Below are 12,034 nucleotides of genomic sequence, written 5' to 3'. Positions count from 1 at the left end.
TTCAAGCAATTCTCCTGCCTCAGCCTCCTGAGTGGCTGGGACTACAGATGCCCACCACCACGCCCGGCTAATTTTTGTATTTTTAGTAGAGACGGGGTTTCACCATGTTGACCAGGCTGGTATCAAACCCCTACCTCAGGTGATCCAGCCCCTGCACCCCCTTAACCTCTCAGAGTGCTGGGATTACAGGCACAAGCCACCAGGCCTGGACTGTTTTGTTTTTAAAAAGGAAGAGCAACAATGGCTTGTGTTTCTCAATAGGAAGTTTCCTTCCTTTACCAGCTATTTAGACCATTAATTTTTTCCCTTAGTTTCTAGCAAAAATGATTTGCGACTTTTCCACAGCCAAGAGTTTAGGTACAAATTACTTCATAATGTATTCTGTTGTTGTTGGTTTGCTGTCTTCTCTTCCTAAACTTCACACCAACTGCTTTTTGTTATTGTTGTCATGTTTCTTAATTGGTATTTGTTGAGCATCAAATAAAACAATACTTCTAGAATGCTGCTTTATTAAGGGAAAACACAGAAACCTACAAGACCTTGACTGTCGTTTGCTGGATGTAGAGGAAACAAGATCATGCTTATATTCGGGAGAAGCAAAATAAGGCATAGCCTGTTTTGTTCACAGACAGCAAGTCCTGTGTTGTTGTTGTTGTTGTTTTGTTTTTCACCCTTTGTGATGTGCTACAGAGCAAGAAAGTGAAACATCAAGTTTAGGAAAGGCTATGATTTTCAGGCAAAAGGGAGTTGAGAAAGGGAGAGAAAATATTTTAGGAGATTTAGGCCCTGTAAGTGTTCTAAGGAAAGAAAAGAGGAATGAACTGATCTTTTGTCTTCTCCTTCTAGTGTCCCCTTGGAGACCCACATCTCAGCTACCTTGGGCTTTAAACATTTTGCAAACACCCTCCTTCACAGATGGAAGTGAACTTTCATTCTTTACAGCCCCATCTACACCCTGAACAAACATGTAACAGTGTCTGGGACAACCTATTCCTACTCATTGAGCGCCTGGTTCTCCTATCTCTTGGGTTCTTGGAGGACTCAGTTATATGTGCATCCACAAGCTTAGCACAGTACCTCACGCAGACAACACGGAACAGAAAGCAGCAGGCAATCTGCTTAGCAGTAGCAGGTAATCTGAATAAAAGGGTCAGGGAAGGCTAGGGAAGCTGGATTGCCAGAAACAGTTTTTACTTACACTTTGTACTTATTTGGGTTGGCTGAGAGGAGCTCATAGAGATTAAGGAGCTAATTCTCCCAAGTCACTCTCTTGAATAAATAATAGTCAAGAAAAAGTAGCTTCTCTAGCTAAAATCTCATTGAGGTCAGTGACTTATTCACCTCTATATCTCCAATATAACAATACTGCCTGGGGCATAGTAGTCCATGTTGAATGTTTGTGAAAATGATCTGAATTAAGGTTAGGAGTTCAAAACCAGCCTGGCCAACATCGTGAAACCCCGTCTCTACCAAAAATACAAAATTAGCCAGGCATGGTGGTGCATACCTATAATCCCAGCTACTCAGGAGGCTGAGGCAGGAGAATCGTTGAACCTGGGAGGCAGAGGTTGCAGTGAGCAGAGATTGTGCCACCACAGTCCAGTCGGGGAAACAGAGCAAGACTCTGTCTCAAAAACAACAACAACAAATATCAGTTCCTTTTTGAGAGTTTCTTTGGACACCCACACCTGTGCCAACCCCCAGATAGAGCTAATCTTACCTTTACTATGTTCCACAGCAAATTACACATTCTAATTCAGGTAACAATTATCTCACAGCATCCTTAATGAGTTCATCCACAGTGTATTGTGACAAGAATATTCTACATTGTAAGATATATGTGTGTGGCTGGGCGCGGTGGCTTACACCTGTAATCCCAGCACTTTGAGAGGCTGAGGTGGACAGATCATGAGGTCAGGAGTTCAAGACCAGCCTGGCCAACATGGTGAAACCCCATTTCTACTAAAGATACAAAAATTAGCTGGGCGTGGTGGTGCATGCCTGTAATCCCACCTACTCAGGAGACTGAGGCAGGAGAATTGCTTGAATCCAGGAGGTGGAGGTTGCGGTGAGCCGAGATTGTACCACTGCACTCCAGCCTGGGCAACAAGAGTGAAACTCCATCTCAAAAAAGAAAAAAAAATGACTTTCAGCAGGCAAGTGGATATCCTAATTGGGAGCTCAAGAAATAAACCAGTGCTGGAATTACACATTTGAGTTTTAATCCATAGGCAGTAGCTGGCTGAGAGTGGTGGTTCATGCCTATAATTCTAGCACTTTGGGAGGTTGAGGCATGAGGCAGGAGGATCACTTGAAGCCAGGAGTTCAAGACCAGCCTGGGCAACATAGCCAGACCCTGTCTCTACGAAAAAAAAAAAAAAAAAAGCCAGGCATGGTGGCACATACCTGTAGTTCCAACTACTCAGGAAGCTGAAATTGGAGGAGCTCTTGAGCCCAGGTGGTCGAGGCTGCAGTGAGCCATGATGGTGCCACTGCACTCCAGCCTGGGTGACAGAGTGACACTCTATCTCTAAAAAAAAAAAAAGAGAGAGAGAGAGAGAAGGTAACTGAAGGCATGGGAAGCATTGAGATCAGGGAATGTGGATAGAGTGTATGGTTCAGGATGGAACCCTAGAGGACAGCAAAATTTAAAGAAAAGGAAAAAGAAGAGAAGCCAGGAAAAAAGATTAACAATCAATAATTAGAATGGGGAAGAATGAGAGAGGCTTGAGAAAGCCAAGGCCTAGGGAAAATACTTCAAGATCAAATGCAGGAAATTAAGTGGCATTCTCCTTGGTGAACTCTATTTCCATGTGAATTAGGTCATTAACAGATAGGTAATTAATTAACAGATAGGTAGGGGGAAGGGGAGGTCACAGGATTAGATAGTGAACTTTAAGAAGGTGATGAAGTGTAAAAGGCAAGAGGGAAGGGCTCTGTGAAGTGAGAAAAAAGGGATGGAAGTAGCAATAAGGTCCCAGCTGAGTTTAAACATAAAAGCTATTGGTAGCACTGGCTTATCTTGTTTTGAATGGTTGAGAGATTTTTTTTCCCCCAGCAATTCTCAGCAACCCATGTCTAGGAACACAGGAGGTACATCACTGGAATTACCCAAGGTGAGAAAGATTTATAAGGTAGGTGGAGCAAAAACACTGGGAAGAAAGGAGTTGAGAGTTAGCCTATATGTTAGAGTAGGTAGTTAGGCAGACATGAGCAGGGCAGGAAAGCCTCCCCACCCAGGAATGTCAGGTGACCATCAGATGATGGTCAGGCGATTGTTAAACTCTCTCTCTAAAATAATCATTGAAGGCCAGGTGCGGTGGCTTATGCCTGTAATCCCAGCACTTTGGGAGGCTGAGGTGGGTGGATCACTACTTGAGGTTGGGAGTTTAAGACCAGCCTGGCCAACATGGTGAAACCCTTTCTCTACTAAAAATACAAAAAAAAAAAAAAAGCTGGATATTGTGGCATACTCCTGTAATCCCAGCTACTGGGGGAGGCTGAGGCAAGAGAATCACTTGAACCTAGGAGTCAGAACTTGCAGTGAGCCGAGATTGCACCATTGCACTCTAGTCCGGGTGACAGACTGAGACTCCATCTCAAAAAATTAATTAATTAAACAAAATAATCATTGGTCACTGCTGGTGCCGGGGAAAGGCAGTCTCCCAATAGACAGAAGACACTGGAAGCTGATGATCAGCAGCTTCCTGAGAAGATCTCAGGAGTCGGATGAGTGGGCTCAAGCATGTGCACTAAGAGGAAAAATGGTGGTGTTTAACTTGTATATGACCTTCCTCTAGGAACACTAGACTGGTAAGGGAAAAACGCCTTAAATAAGCATGTGCACAACTTCAGTAAATACAGTGTATGCAGCCCGCCCAAGTGCTGGCAGGCCAGTGTGCATGTGGACAGCCTGCCCCAAGGAAAATCAAGAGAGGAGAGATGCAAGTCCTGGAACCATGCCAATGTATAAAACCCCAAGTCAGGGGTCAGATGGGGCACTTGAATTTCTCAAGTCATCCACTTGGCCCTCTTCCAAGTGTACTTCCTTTCATTCCTCCTCTAAAATTTTTAAATAAACTTTCATTCCTGCTCTAAAACTTGACTCAGTCTCTCACTCTGCCTTATGCCCCTTGGCCAAATTCTTTCCTCCAAGGAGGCGAGAATTGAGCTTGCTGCAAACCTGTGTGGATTCACTGCTGCTAACAGATAGACATAGCTCGTGAGATCCAGGCTGATTATGGCAGGAAAGGAGAATAGATTAGGAGGAAGAAGCCAAGAGATTAGATTGGATCTCCTATGAGGTTAAAGAGAGATTTAGTGGGAATAAGAGAGCTAGGAGGATGGAAAGTTGTGTGCATATATACACACACAGTATGATTCCAATTTTATAAAAAATATACCTATCTACCCAGAAGATTATATATACTACAGAAAAACATCTGAAAGCCAGGTGTGGTGGCTCACGCCTGTAATCCTAGCTCTTTGAGAGGCTGAGCCAGGTGGATCACTTGAGGTCAGGAGTTTGAGACCAGCCTGGCCAACATGGTGAAACCCCACCTCTACTAAAAGTACAAAAATTAGCTGGGTGTGGTGGTGCACGCCTGTACTCCCAGCTACTCAGGAGGCTGAGGCAGGAGAATCACTTGAATCCAGGAGACGGAGGTTGCAGTGAGCCGAGTTCGCGCCAGTGCACTCCAGCCTGGGTGACAGAGCATGACTCTGTCTCAAAAAAAAAAAAAAAAGAAAGAAAGAAAGAAAGAAAAGAAAAACATCTGTAGTCAATTTGTGGGATTATGGTTGGTTTTATTTTTTTTCTTTACACTTTTGTGTTTTCCAAATTTTCTACAAGTAACAGACATTGTACTTGTAACTACTTAAAAAGCCATTTTGTAAAGGATAAAAAATATATTTTAAAAAAGTACCACCAGGTAATTATGTCAGCTCTGAATTTGCCAGGCATTTGCCATTTATAATCATATGCCTGCCTCCTTAAGGAGCTGAAATAAGCAAGCATTATAGTTCAAACAGGGACATCCTGTCAGATTGCAACAGCCTTCTGTGCCAACCAGAAGTCTTGCAGAATTCCCATGCCCTCTTCCTCATTCTATATTCAGTTAGGTCCCCATAACTTAAAGACAAATCATTGCAGCCATAAATTTGCAGTGTATTAATTCACTACATTTTTCCAAGCAAGTAGCCTTCACTGAACAGCAATTCTGTGCTGAATCCTGAAGTGCTAAAGATAGTGCTGAAGATACAGAGATCAGTTTCACATAGTTCCTGTCCTCAAGGATCTCAGAGTCTGTGTTGCCACACAGGGCAACACATGCCACGCCAGGGGTAAATGTGCTCTGGGGTGCCTAAACCAGCCTGCACTGGAATCACATAGCCTTTCCTTTCCATGTCCACTGCTACTAACTGGTCTCAAACCTGCACCATTTAATGCTTGGATTGCTACAGTAGCTTAGCGTTATCCACTCCACTATTGCTACCTTAAACCTAGTCTCCACATTGACTGTGAGAGCCAGTCACATTACTTTCTTTCTTTCTTTTTTTTGAGACAGAGTCTAGCTCTGTGCAGTGGCATGATCTTGGCTCACTGCAACCTCCATCTCCCAAGTTCAAGTGATTCTCCTGCCTCAGCCTCCCAAGTAGCTGGAATTACAGGCACCTGCCACCATGCCCAGCTAATTTTTGTATTTTTAGTAGAGACAGTGTTTCACTGTGTTGGCCAGGCTGGTCTCAAACTCCTGACCTTGTGATTCGTCTGCCTCAGCCTCCCAAAGTGCTGGGATTACAAGCATGAGCCACCGTGCCCAGCTGAGAGCCAGTTACATTTCTAAGGAAAAGATAAAATTTAATTCTTTACTTCCAGACTTACTTTTTGTGTCATTTATCTCCCCACCTCCAAATATGATACCAGTTCCCTAAATTCATGTCATTATTGATCCTCGGGACATTTTTGCGATTTCTGTCTTCTCTGTGTTGAATGTCTTTACTCCTCTATGTTTGTCTGGAAAATACCTACTCATCTTTCAGGACTCTATTAAAGTGTCTATCATCTCTTCTATGAAGATTTTCTTTTTTATCTTTTTTTTTGCTTTTTGGAATGGGGTCTCACTATGTTGCCCAGGCTGGTCTCAAATTCCTGGGCTCAAGCTATCCTCCTGCCTCTGCCTCCCTAAGTGCTGGGATTGCAGGTGTGAGCCACTGCTCCCGGCTGATTTTCTTGATGTATCTCTGCAACTAGTTAGAAATCCCAGTTCCCTTATTTAAATGGCTTTTGTAGCACTTGTAATAATTTCCTGCCTTTATTGGCTTGCACATTAATCTTTTTCATTAGATTTAAAAGCTCTTTAAGGACAGGGGAATAATCTTATTCATCTCAGTATCCCAAATACCTAACGCGGGAGTTGGCAAACATTTTCTATAAAATGTCAGATAGTAAAATATTTTAGGCTTTGAGGGCCAGATGTCCTTATCAGAAACACCCAACTCTGCCATGGTAGTAGGGCAAAAGCGTAAGTGAATGGGCATGACTGTATTCCAATAAAACTTTATGTACAAAAACATGAAGCTAGGCTAGGCGCAGTGGCTCACAACTGTAATCCCAGCACTTTGGGAGGCTGAGGTGGGTGGATCATCTGAGGTTAGGAGTTCAAGATTAGCCTGACCCCATGTCTACTAAAAATTCAAAAATTAGCCAGGTGTGGCGGCAGGCACCCATAATTCCAGCTACTTGGGAGGCTGAGGCAGGAGAATCACTTGAACTCAGGAGGCCGAGGTTGCAGTGAGCCGAGACTGCACCATTGTACTCCTGCCTGGGAGACAGAGGGAGACTCCATCTCAAAAACAAAGAAACTATGAAGCTAGCCATATTTGGTCTTCAAAACCAGTTTGCTAATACCTTTAGTGTATGATGGACTTACAATAAATACCTAATGAATTTTTTTTTTTTTTTCTTGAGACAGAGTCTCACTCTGTCGCCCGGGTGGGAGTATAATGGCGGGATCTTGGCTCACTGCAACCTCCACCTCCCAGATTCAAGTGATTCTCCTGCCTCAGCCTCTCAAGCTGCTGGGATCACAGGCGCCCACCACCACGCCTGGCTAATTTTTGTATTTTTAGTAGAGACGAGGTTTCATCATGTTGGTCAGGCTGGCCTTGAACTCCTGACCTCAGGTGATCCACCCACCTCGGCCTCCCAAAGTGCTGGGATTACAGGCATGAGCCACTGCCCCCAGCCCTAATGAATTTTTTTTAAATGTAAAATGAAGTGATAGAGGCAGGATTTGCATCCCATTACATTCTGTAGCAGATGCTATTGGTTTCCTGTCCATATTCTCCTGGCATTCACTTCTAGACACCGAAGGCTATTATAGGAAACACATGCAGCTTATTGCCTGAAGATTTTGGTTTTCTTTCTTTCCTTCTGACCAGGCAACATGGTTGGCCTGTGCACAGAGCAAGCTGGGAGTTTCGGAGACTTAATGTTATCAGAACCAATGATGTATGGGGAGTTGAATAATACCCCAATTTTCTCACCCCTCCATTGGGATACCCTGAATGTGCCCTGCACTGTCTCCCAGAGTTCCACAGCATAGCTGAGGTCCAGTTGCCCACTATGGTAACTAGCTTAATTATGTATACATTATTGACTATCTTCACTTCCTGTCTTACTACCCAACTCCTACCCAGGTTTACTGATATCACATCCTACATAATTTTCCTGCACTCCAACCCACACCAAGACACATACTTTTTCTATTACATACACCACAGGGCTTAGCCAGAAGACCCCTGCTGAAATGTTTTTGTTGCCTATAAAGAGAAACATATTAATTACTAGTATCTCCTAAAATATTGGCACAGAATAATACAACTACAACAAAAAAAGAAGAGGACTCTCAGAGACTAGAACATAGAAGAGGCTCTGCCATAACCCAGCTGTGTGACTTAGGGCAAAACACCTCTTTAAGATTTTGTCCACTTTCTAGGAAAGAGAGGCAGTATCATGCACCTTACTGGGTTTTTGTGAGGATGAAATAACATAAGGTATTTAAGATGTCCCATCCAGTTCCCTAAATAGAGCTATAAGATCGTTTTCTCTCCAAATCTAAAAATCTTGTTCTCAGTTCTCATTCTCTTTGGCCTCAGTAAATTTACTTTATCTGTATACAGTACTGTTATTCCTGATACTGTTTTGTGCATTTTTGTTTCACCAGCACATAACTTGTTTTCTTGTTCATATTGCTATTAAAAAAGCAGGAACTTTATCTTATGCTTATTCATACTTAAGTGAAATCATATATCTGAAAATGGTTTGCAAACTGCAAAGTGTTTTTTTGTTTTTGTTTTTAGACAGGGTCTCACTCTGTCGCCCAGGCTGGAGTACAGTGGCGTGATCATGGCTCACTGCAGCCTCAACTTCCTGAGCTCAAGTGATTCTCCCATCTCAGCCTCCCTGTAGCTCGGACTACAGGCGCAAGCCATCATGCCCAGCTAATTTTTGTATCTTTTGCAGAGAAAGGGTTTTGCCATGTTTCTCAGGCTGACATTGAACTCCTAAGCTCAAGCGATCCTCCTGCCTTGGCCTCCCAAAGTGCTGGGATTGCAGGTATGAGTCACCACCCCAGGCCTAGTGTTTTGTTATTATTTACCTCATTCCATCAACATATTTTGAGCACCCACTGCATGCTAGTCCTTGTGCCAGGCATTAAGGATACAGAAAGAAGTAAGATTTGCTCTCTGATTCAAGAGTTTAGTTGGCTGGGTACAGTGGCTCATGCCTGTAATCCCACCACTTTGGGAGGCAGAGGCAGGAGAATCCCTTGAGCCCAGGAGTTTGAGACCAACTAGGGCAACATAGTGAGACACCCCTCCACACACACACCCTCGTCTCTACAAAAAAAATTTTTTTTTAAATCAGCTGGGTGTGGTGACTGTGCCTGTAGTCTCAGCTACTCAGGAGGCTGAGGTGGGAGGATCCCTTCAGCTCAGGAGGTCGGGGCTCCAAAGGGCTGTGATCGTGCCACGGCACTCCAGCCTGGGCAACAAAGTAAGACCCTGTCTCAAAAAATAAAATAATTTAAAAAAAAGAGCTTCGTGAAGGAGACAGATTATGAAAGTATGGGAATAAATTACCATACAGTGAGACATGTGTTAGGGTAGAGGCATGATGAAAGAATTTTAAGAGCCCCAAGAATGGACCAACTGACTTGCCAGAGGGAGACAGCCAGGCAGACCGGATTCCATTTCCACCTCTGCTGTTTACTAGCAGAGAGATTTTGTCTAAGTTACTTAACCATTTAGACAGCAAGTTCTTGACCTAGGTACCGAGGATAAGAATACCTTCTGCACAAAATTGCCCTGAAGATTAAAGAAGATGATAAATGCAAAGGACCCAGCAAAGTGCTTTAACATAATTGGTGTCCAATACAGGTGCATTTTGTTTCTTTTCTTCTTCCCAGGAAGGTAGGAAACGCTTTCACAAGGAAAAGTATTTGAGCTGAGCTTACTGACATGAAACCTTTGTCTTCTTACTCAGGGAGAAGAAACTAATGCTTGTAGAGTAGCTACTAGAAGTAGGCACTCTCTTTGGGGTTTCCAGAATGAAGAGGGGAAGAATATTCCATCAAAGAGAACAGTATAGGAAAAGGCAAAAGGCTTGATACTATTTATTGTGCATCTTCCAGATGTGACAGGACAAGTGAACCCATGGGAGAGACGAAGCTGAAGTGGGAGACCTGAGCAGGATTGGATAACTGCAAAGTTCTTTTCCTCCCAATAGCTAGTGTTTGGAGTTTAAATGTCCAGGTAGCCCTGCAGAACCACAGACAAACTGTCTTTAGACCAAAGTTCTCACTGATCTGCAGGGTTTCAACCCTTAAGTGGAAGTATATCAATTACAAAGATCTAACCTCCTATCAAATTCCCAGGACTACACAGTAATTTCCCAAACATGGGCCTTAGTGCATAATTTATGCACTCACTTTGTAGCTTTGTAATTAAATCTGCAGAGGATTTGGATCTACAGGGCAGTGCTGGTACAACTCCCTGCATATGTAAATATACCAGGCTGGAGTGTAGAATTGATGGTTTTGAACACATCCTTTTCCTACGTACACTGCTAATGACAGCGTTATGGCTGCAGTTAAGTGGGATGGATGCACTGAACAAATAAAAAATTAAAAAGCATGCGAACCAACCGATCCACACAATCCTTCCTGATCTGAATTCCTGTGACATTCAGGGTCTGTACCATCCACGACAGCTTTCTGATATCTATTATGTACGTCCTGAACTGTCCCCTGGGAGGTCTGGTGAACTAAATCTGATATTTATCAAGTGTTTACTGCACCCTGACACTATGTTAGTAATTTCACATTCATCTTACTGAGTGCTTATTCTGTGCCAAGTGCTCTAGGTACACTGTGGAAAACAAATCGGACTTGGTTTCTGACCTTATGCAGCTTCTAAGTACCTTAGGTAATCCTTATAATAACCCTTCAAGACCAAGATTTTACAGAGAGGGAAATGAGAACTAGATGAGGTTAATACTTGGCCCCAAAGCTGACTTACCGTTAGGCACAGTAGGCACAGTGCTTAGGGCCCATAATACTTACTTACAGGAGCCTAAGAACATGTTTTAATTTTAATTTCTTTTAAAACCAGAAAAAAAAATGAATATAATAGTAATGAATACATAATAATGAATCCAGCCTGTTTTGTGTTTGTCTTTATTCCAATACAGTCATAAGTGTATCTTTAAATACTTTTTTGTGGAAGAAGAGGGCCACAAAGGCAAAAGTGCCTAGAGCCCACCAAAATCATGGTATGGCCTCAATGAACTCAGGATCACGCAGTTGGTAAGAGACAGAACAAGGTGAGGCAGACCCTGTAAGCCTGACGTCCCTTTCAATTGGACATATCTAGAGGATAACTACTGTGCTTTTATATCTCTCCTAGTGCTAGGTTCATAGGGGTAGCTCCATAGTTATTGCATTAAATCACACTGAGTTAACCCAAAGTGCTTTATACAGTGGTGCTATGATTTGAATGTATGTGCCCCTCCAAAATTCATATGTTGGAACTTAAACCCCAAGGTGATGGTTTTGAGACGAAATGGGGCCTTTGGGAGGTGATTAAGCCATAAGGGCCCTGCTCTAATAGGTGGGATTAATGCCCTTATAAAAGAAGCTTCAGAGGGCAGCCTGGTCCTTCCATCTATTCTGCCACGTGAAGACACAATGTTCATCCCTCTTTGCCTCCTTCTTCCAGGTAAGGCACAGCAAGAGGCACCACCTTGGAAGCAGAGAGCAGTTTTCAGAGAGCAGTTGACACCTTGATCTTGGACTTCCCAACCTCCAGAACTGTAAGAAATAAATTTCTGTTCTTTATAAATTTCCCAGTCTTAGGTACTTGGTTATAGTAGCACAAATGGACTAAGACAGGTGAATAATTAATAATATATTCTTACAGATTGAAGAAAACCCTGTGGATGCTGCAAAGATCACATGGATTTTTCTCATCTGGAAAATAGACCTGAAAATAAAGTCTACACATTTTATCAGCTTGTAGAATTTTTGGATCAAAAGATTAAAACAGATATTGTTGCTTACAAATAACGATGTTTATTTTTTACTACATATTAGACTTATGACAAATCTCTGATCTAAGCATGATATTCTAAAAATTAATATAAATATGTGTATAATACTTTTTAAAAAATTCATCTATTCATTTAACATTCACTGTGCCAGGAACTTAGAATATAAAAACAAAGAAGCCACTGTGCTCACTGCCCTTGAGAAGCACATGGTAAACTCAATCTATCCTTTCACAGAAAATGAACAGACACCATGGGAATGTAACCAAAGTAGTACACGCAATTCCAACTTACCAGAATTGAAACATAATACAATTTCTCACAAAGGCTAATACATTATGAACATAACAGTGCTTGTTATAACAGAAGTCATTGGTGTTTTGTTTTTTGTTTTAGAGATGAGGTCTCAGTCTGTCACTGAGC

The sequence above is a fragment of the Papio anubis genome, chromosome 1 (assembly GCF_008728515.1).
Source record: "Papio anubis isolate 15944 chromosome 1, Panubis1.0, whole genome shotgun sequence".
In the NCBI taxonomy this organism is placed as follows: domain Eukaryota; kingdom Metazoa; phylum Chordata; class Mammalia; order Primates; family Cercopithecidae; genus Papio; species Papio anubis.
The sequence above is the reverse complement of the archived record's forward strand: the minus strand, read 5'-3'. Positions refer to the sequence as shown.